Below are 8,668 nucleotides of genomic sequence, written 5' to 3' on the forward strand. Positions count from 1 at the left end.
GTCGGGTACCCTGTACGAAAAACCGCTATAGTTGCGGTTTTTGGTCAATAACTCGAATACTAGACGTCGGAGGGGGGTGCCGTAGAACAATTTTTTGTAGCCCTTGAAATTACCTTTCGAATGATATATAGTGGTTTTTTGGTCAAACAGTGACCCCGAGACTAGTAACCCTCCATACACAAAACCGCCTAAAAAGTTTTGGTTTTGCAAAATTTTGAAAAGTGCGTCAAAAAAATTTTTTCAAAAAGTACCAAATCGTGATCAGAACTCACTATAGACCATAAAAAGTGAAATCCGATGGTCATTTGCAACACTTGGTCAATCGAGAAAAATTTCACTTTTTTACTAGAGTCGGGTACCCTGAACGAAAAATCGCTCAAGTGATGGTTTTTGGCCAATAACTCGAATACTAGACGTCGGAGGGGGGTGCCGTAGAACAATTTTTTGTAGCCCTTGAAATTACCTTTCGAATGATATATAGTGGTTTTTTGGTCAAACAGTGACCCCGAGACTAGTAACCCTCCATACACAAAACCGCCTAAAAAGTTTTGGTTTTGCAAAATTTTGAAAAGTGCGTCAAAAAAATTTTTTCAAAAAGTACCAAATCGTGATCAGAACTCACTATAGACCATAAAAAGTGAAATCCGATGGTCATTTGCAACACTTGGTCAATCGAGAAAAATTTCACTTTTTTACTAGAGTCGGGTACCCTGAACGAAAAATCGCTCAAGTGATGGTTTTTGGCCAATAACTCGAATACTAGACGTCGGAGGGGGGTGCCGTAGAACAATTTTTTGTAGCCCTTGAAATTACCTTTCGAATGATATATAGTGGTTTTTTGGTCAAACAGTGACCCCGAGACTAGTAACCCTCCATACACAAAACCGCCTACAAAAACTTTGTTTTGAAAAATTTTGAAAAGTTCAAAAAAATTTTTTTTTCAAAAACTACTAAAACGTGATAAGAACTTACTATAGACCATGAAAAGTGATATCCGATGATAATTTGCAAAAGTTGGTAACTAGTAAAAAATTTCACTTTTTTACTAGAGTCGGTGCAACGAGAAAAAAAAAGTCCGTGATGGAGAAAAATGGCACGTTTTCCACGCCTGTACGCTTTCGTTTTCTATATAGGGGGTAGGTGAGCCAGAAGCATGAATTTGACTGAGTACGTATCTTTATGAATTGGGCCCTTCTAAATCGATTGAGACTACCCCCAGGACGATCGGACGACTGCTTCTGGCTCAAAATGTGGTTTTTAGATTTTGATCGTCAATTATGAGAGAAAAAATCGATTAGAAGTAAAGATACGAAATGCTTGGTCTAAGTTGGGAAACGACTTCGGATATTTGTTGGACGTTGTCGTAGAAGGTCCGAGGACCAAGGAAAAGTGATTTCCAAGTGGATTTATGCACTATTAGTCGATGGTAAGATGTGAAATTAGTAGAACTTACCATACAGTTTGCGAAGTTGAAGCAATCGGTTGGTGAATATGGTACTGTCTGTCCAATTTGGTGGTTCGGAATGAGTGAAACGATGTTGATGATGGATAGACGTTCCGATTGCCCCCGATCGGGGAACATATAGTGGTCTTTAAGGTCCAAGTACCTATGTTTTGGTAAGCAGAACTGAGAGTTAAAGGATGAAAGTCGGCCATTCCTAATATCATCCTATCGGTGGTTCGCGAGTTGTTTGAGGACCGGAGCAGCTCGCGATGAAACGGTCCTAGGGTATTGGTTATCCATCCAAGGAAGAGTAAATGCGATCCTAGATGTGTGTCGTTGGCCGTTCTACCGGTATCGCCTATCGATGAGATATCGACGGGCATGCCTTACTCGAAAGTTGAATTCTAGGATCGATGGTCAAACAGACCTATGAGCGATAAACCAAACTGAACACGTATTGATGTCGGCTTTTCCTATCATTTGATGCCGCAGGTTGTTTAGGGACCGGAGCAACTTGCGGCCGAGACGGTCCCCGGGGGTTTCTTTCTCCAAGGAGTGGAAACTATTAAGCAAGAGTTGTAGCAAGATACGATCCTCTGATGTGTCGTTGGCCGTTCATGCGGTATCGCCTGTCGATGAGATATCGATGGGCATGCCTTACTCTACCGACCTTCTAATTGAGAGTATTAATCAGGGATCGATGGTCAAACAAGACCAATGAGCGATAAACCAAACTGAACACGTATTGATGTCGGCTTTTCCTATCATTTGATGCCGCAGGTTGTTTAGGGACCGGAGCAGCTTGCGGCCGAGACGGTCCCCGGGGGTTTCTTTCTCCAAGGAGAAGAAACGATTAAGCAAAAGTTGTAGCAAGATACGATCCTCTGATGTGTCGTTGGCCGTTCAAGCGGTATCGCCTGTCGATGAGATATCGATGGGCATGCCTTACTCTCCCGACTGGATTACTGAGAGTTTAATCAGGGATCGATGGTCAAACAGACCAATGAGCGATAAACCAAACTGAACACATATTGATGTCGGCATTTCCTATCATTTGTCGCAGGTTGTTTAGGGACCGGAGCAGCTTGCGACCGAGACGGTCCCCGGGGGTTTCTTTCTCTAAGGAGTGGAAACGATTAAGCAAAAGTCGTAGCAATAATCGATCACCTGATGTGTCGTTGGCCGTTCTTGCGGTATCGCCTGTCGATGAGATATCGATGGGCATGCCTTACTCTCCTGACTGTTTAATTGAGAGTTATAATCAGGGATCGATGGTCAAAAAGACCTATGAGCGATAAACCAAACTGAACACGTATTGATGTCGGCATTTCCTATCATTTGTCGCAGGTTGTTTGGGGACCGGAGCAGCTTGCGACCGAGACGGTCCCTTCCCGAAAGATGGTGAACCGAGTCGTCTGGCGTAAAAACCGGACGACTCGAAAGGGCTTGACCCTTTCAAGTGAGCGATAATCACATTCTACGCTCAGTTCGACAGCTACAAGGCAATCACTCGCTATGTTCAGAGCTAATACATGCAACATGCCGGCATTGTTTCCACCGACGCATGGATTCAAGACTGGTGCACTTATTAGTTAAACCGTTCGCCTCCGGGTGTTTCGAGTTCAAGTCTGGATGAGGATTGATCTTGCTGGTAATAGCTTGAGCCCCTGAATAAGGGGTCGAAGCGTACATCTTGAGACCATGTACAACATATTACCAAATCGGCACCATGGGTTCGGGTGCAAGTGATGTAACCGTGAAAGATGTTGAGCAGCCCAACATCGGTTTACACACGCATAATAGGAAGGCAGCGCTGTCGACTGGTCAGTCGTGTAAGAAGTGTGCATTATCGATCACAAATATATTGGTGATCTGTAGGTTGCGCATACACCATGCCCGGTGTAAAGTGCCGTGGTCCCCCCCGGGGGGCTGCATCAAACCGTTCGCCACGCGAACTACCCAATGGAACGAACTCGATGCATTTAATAAGAAGAAGAGATGATAATGAAACACGGTCGATTTAAGAGTTGAAAACGTTGAAATGCCTATAAGCAAGTCTTAAGTTGGTGGTTTCGTTGTGCCCCAACAAATTGGTGCCTTACCCTACACCAAAGAGCCATTCAACATGGTTCAAGTGAGCGATAATCACGCTCTACGCTCAGTATGACAGCTGCAAGGCAATCACTCGCTAAGTTCAGAGCTAATACATGCAACACGCCGGCATTGTTTCCACCGACGCATGGATTCAAGACTGGTGCACTTATTAGTTAAACCGTTCGCCTCCGGGTGTTTCGAGTTCAAGTCTGGATGAGGATTGTTCTTGCTGGTAATAGCTTGAGCCCCTGAATAAGGGGTCGAAGCGTACATCTTGAGACCATGTACAACATATTACCAAATCGGCACCGTGGGTTCTGGTGCAAGTGATGTAACCGTGAAAGATGTTGAGCAGCCCAACATCGGTTTACACACGCATAATAGGAAGGCAGCGCTGTCGACTGGTCAGTCGTGTAAGAAGTGTGCATTATCGATCTCCAATATATGAGCTCAGTATGACAGCCCAATTGGTAATCCTCGGGACCTCCAGAAAGGAAGCTGGATGAGGATTACCAAATCGAAAGTTGATAAGTGTAGTGGTACCACTTAGTCAACTTGTATCCCGAAAGATGGTGAACCGAGTCGTCTGGCGTAAAAACCGGACGACTCGAAAGGGCTTGACCCTTTCAAGTGAGCGATAATCACATTCTACGCTCAGTTCGACAGCTACAAGGCAATCACTCGCTATGTTCAGAGCTAATACATGCAACATGCCGGCATTGTTTCCACCGACGCATGGATTCAAGACTGGTGCACTTATTAGTTAAACCGTTCGCCTCCGGGTGTTTCGAGTTCAAGTCTGGATGAGGATTGATCTTGCTGGTAATAGCTTGAGCCCCTGAATAAGGGGCCGAAGCGTACATCTTGAGAGTAAATGTACAACATATTACCAAATCGGCACCGTGGGTTCTGGTGCAAGTGATGTAACCATGAAAGATGTTGAGCAGCCCAACATCGGTTTACACACGCATAAGGGGTTTATTGTTATCTGTAGGTTGCGCATACACCATACCCGGTGTAAAGTGCCGTGGTCCCCCAGGGGGCTGCATCAAAACGTTCGCCATGCGAACTACCCAATGGAACGAACTCGATGTATTGAAAGAGATGAACAATTAATAGCGAGAATAGGGGCCCGGAAGCAATTCCGCGGCCCTACGGTCGATTCAAGAGTTGAAACGTTGTACAATCGTGGATAGCACCTAGTGCTAATATGGTGAGAGATAATGTGTGAGGAAATTTAGTTTCCTAAAGTTTAGTTAGTGGTTTCCGTTGTGCCCTAACAAACTTAAAGTTGGTGGTGACCGTTACACCCCAACAAATTGGTGCCTTACCCAACACCAAAGAGCCATTCCATATGGTTCTAGAGAGAGAGAGTTGTGTGGAAATTTATTTCCCACTAAGCGAGTGTGTGTCTGTAGTGGAACGAATTCTGGTTGATCCTACCAGTAATATACGCTTGTCTCAAAGGTTAAGCCATGCATGTCTAAGTACAAACATAAATGAATGTGAAACCGCATAAGGCTCAGTATAACAGCTATAATTCACAAGATCATCCTACCACTAGTTACTTGGATAACTGTGGAAAATCCAGAGCTAATACATGCAACATGCCGGGACTGTTGCCCTCGCGGGTAGCTGAACTGGTGCACTTATTAGTTAAACCAATCGCCTCCGGGCGGCTTGAGTTGAAGTCTGGATAAGGACGCAGATCGTATGGTCGCTTGTCGACTGACGACAGATCTTTCAAATGTCTGCCCTATCAACTATTGATGGTAGTGTAGAGGACTACCATGGTTGCGACGGGTAACGGGGAATCAGGGTTCGATTCCGGAGAGGGAGCCTGAGAAATGGCTACCACATCCAAGGAAGGCAGCAGGCGCGTAAATTACCCAATCCCAGTACGGGGAGGTAGTGACGAGAAATAACAATATGGACCTCTCTAACGATGGTCCATAATTGGAATGAGTTGAGTATAAATCCTTCAACAAGGATCAAGTGGAGGGCAAGTCTGGTGCCAGCAGCCGCGGTAATTCCAGCTCCACTAGCGTATATTAAAGTTGTTGCGGTTAAAACGTTCGAAGTTGATTGCCCGTCCAGACACGTGACCGCCACGGGCGCCCGGTTACACGCCGGGGCCGTTCGTGCGCGCGCTCACGGCTGCGACTCACAATGGTGTACTTGGGCGTTACTCTGTGAACGAGTACCGTGCTACCGGTTAACTCCGGCACGGGCTCCTCATGGTGCTCAAGATACTCACATTTACCTTGAACAAATTAGAGTGCTCAAAGCAGGCTAAGACAAAGCGTCCGGCCCCCCCGTGGGGTTGGCGTTGGCCGAGAATAATCTTGCATGGAATAATGGAATATGACCTCGGTTTATACGATTTCGTTGGTTTGTCAGAAACCTAGAGGTAATGATTAACAGAAGTAGTTGGGGGCATTGGTATTACGGCGCGAGAGGTGAAATTCGTAGACCGTCGTAGGACCAACTGAAGCGAAAGCGTTTGCCATGGATGCTTTCTTTAATCAAGAACGAAAGTTAGAGGATCGAAGGCGATTAGATACCGCCCTAGTTCTAACCGTAAACGATGCCAATTAGCAATTGGGAGACGCTACCCCTATTCGGTGCTCTCAGTCGCTTCCGGGAAACCAAAATCGGGTTCCGGGGGAAGTATGGTTGCAAAGTTGAAACTTAAAGGAATTGACGGAAGGGCACCACAAGAAGTGGAGCTTGCGGCTTAATTTGACTCAACACGGGAAAATTTACCAGGTCCAAACTTATCGAGGTAAGACAGATTGATAGCTCTTTCTCAAATTTAAGGGTAGTGGTGCATGGCCGTTCTTAGTTCGTGGAATGATTTGTCTGGTTAATTCCGATAACGAACGTGACTCAAACATGCTAACTAGAACGCTGTCAGCAGTGCGCCTCCGGGCGCACCTGACGTTACAGCCGGGCGGCGCCTTCACGGGCGGTCGTCGGCTACGTTTGCCCTGCTTAGCGGGACAACTTGTGTTTAGCAAGCTGAGAATGAGCGATAACAGGTCCGTGATGCCCTTAGATGTTCTGGGCTGCACGCGTGCTACAATGTGGGTCGCAGCGTGTTCTCGCCAATAGGCGCCCCCATTCCGAGAGGAACGGGAAATCACTAAAATGCCCATCTAGTCGGGATTGGGGACTGCAACGGTCCCCATGAACCTGGAATTTCTAGTAAGCACTAGTCATTAGCTAGTGCTGATTACGTCCCTGCCCTTTGTACACACCGCCCGTCGCTACTACCGATGGATTATTTAGTGAGGTTTCTGGAGGCTTACCTTCCGCGGTTCCTTCGTGAGCTGCAGCTGGCATGGCTGAAGTTGACCGAACTTGATGATTTAGAGGAAGTAAAAGTCGTAACAAGGTTTCCGTAGGTGAACCTGCGGAAGGATCATTACTGATGATCGTCCGCGAGTGACCAACCATGAGCTGCCTTCGGTGTAGCTCGGTCGCTCGCTTGCTATGTGTCAGAATTTGTTGAAAGCCAACTCGTTCGTTGTACACTTTGATGGGTGACCATCACTGTGTCTCCGTGCCGAGCTAGATCTCCCCTAGCCGTAAGGCACTTGAACGCCCCTTCGACGACGAGTTGCATGTGTGTGGTATGTGTCAGAATCTGGTGAAGCTTTCTGCATGTGATGTGCCTTGTGTGGATCCGTGGCCATTGCATTGTGTCTGGTGCTTAGATACCCAGACACTTAGAACGCTTGCGCGGAAAGCAAACTCGATCGTTGTACACTTTGATGGGTGACCATCACTGTGTCTCCGTGCCGTGCTAGATCCCCCCTAGCCGTAAGGCACTTTGAACGCCCCTTCGACGACGAGTTACAAGAGTGTGGTATGTGTCAGAATCTGGTGAAGCTTTCTGCATGTGATGTGCCTTGTGTGGATCCGTGGCCATTGCATTGTGTCTGGTGTGTAGGTACCCAGACACTTAGAACGCTTGCGCGGAAAGCAAACTCGATCGTTGTACACTTTGATGGGCAACCATCACTGTGTCTCCGTGCCGTGCTAGATCTCCCCTAGCCGTAAGGCACTTTGAACGCCCCTTCGACGACGAGTTACAAGAGTGTGGTATGTGTCATAATCTGGTGAAGCTTTCTGCATGTGATGTGCCTTGTGTGAATCCGTGGCCATTGCATTGTGTCTGGTGTGTAGGTACCCAGACACTTAAGCAAACTCGATCGTTGTACACTGTGATGGGCGAGCATCACTGTGTCTCCGTGCCGTGTAAGAGCTCCCCTGGCCATCAGGCACTTGAAAGGTCCTTCGACGACGAGTTACAATAGTGGTGTGTTAGATACGTCAGGTGATGGTATCTACTGTTGTGCAATACGTATCCGGCCACGGCACGGAACGAACGGGAACTGTGGTGCAGACATACAAAGAGTTAAGCCTATTAGTCATTAACTCTAAGGACGGGGCCATGGGGCGGTACGCAAAGGATACGGATGAGCGAGTATGCAGGCCCAATACTCAATAGCTCGATCCGATCCAAGCACATGAGTTGACTGCGGCGCCAGGTTAACCAATGTGCTAGATTCTATTTGGCCAGTAGAATCTTGTGTCTTATGCGATTTGATACCAAGACACCAGAACGAAAGTTAGTTGAAGAGTTATTAAACTCTTATGAAGTATGGTTGTGCAATCACAACTTATGACTTTAACCTATAAAGTGGATATGGACTTGCAATTATAACATGGAATCTCTACACACCCCATGAGCTCGATCCAATCCACGCACACGAGTTGCCTGAGTAGCGACAGGTATACCGATGTGCAATACGTATCCGGCCATAGGCACGGAACGAACAGGAACTGTGGTGCAGACATACAAGGGCCATGGGGCGGTACGCAAAGGATACGGATGAGCGAGTATGCAGGCCCAATACTCAATAGCTCGATCCGATCCAAGCACATGAGTTGACTGCGGCGTCAGGTTAACCGATGTGCAATACGTATCCGGCCATAGGCACGGAACGAACAGGAGCTGTGGTGCAGACATACAAGGGCCATGGGGCGGTACGCAAAGGATACGGATGAGCGAGTATGCAGGCCCAATACTCAATAGCTCGATCCGATCCAAGCACATGAGTT

Source organism: Anopheles funestus (genome assembly GCF_943734845.2).
Source record: "Anopheles funestus chromosome X unlocalized genomic scaffold, idAnoFuneDA-416_04 X_unloc_127, whole genome shotgun sequence".
NCBI lineage: Eukaryota > Metazoa > Arthropoda > Insecta > Diptera > Culicidae > Anopheles > Anopheles funestus.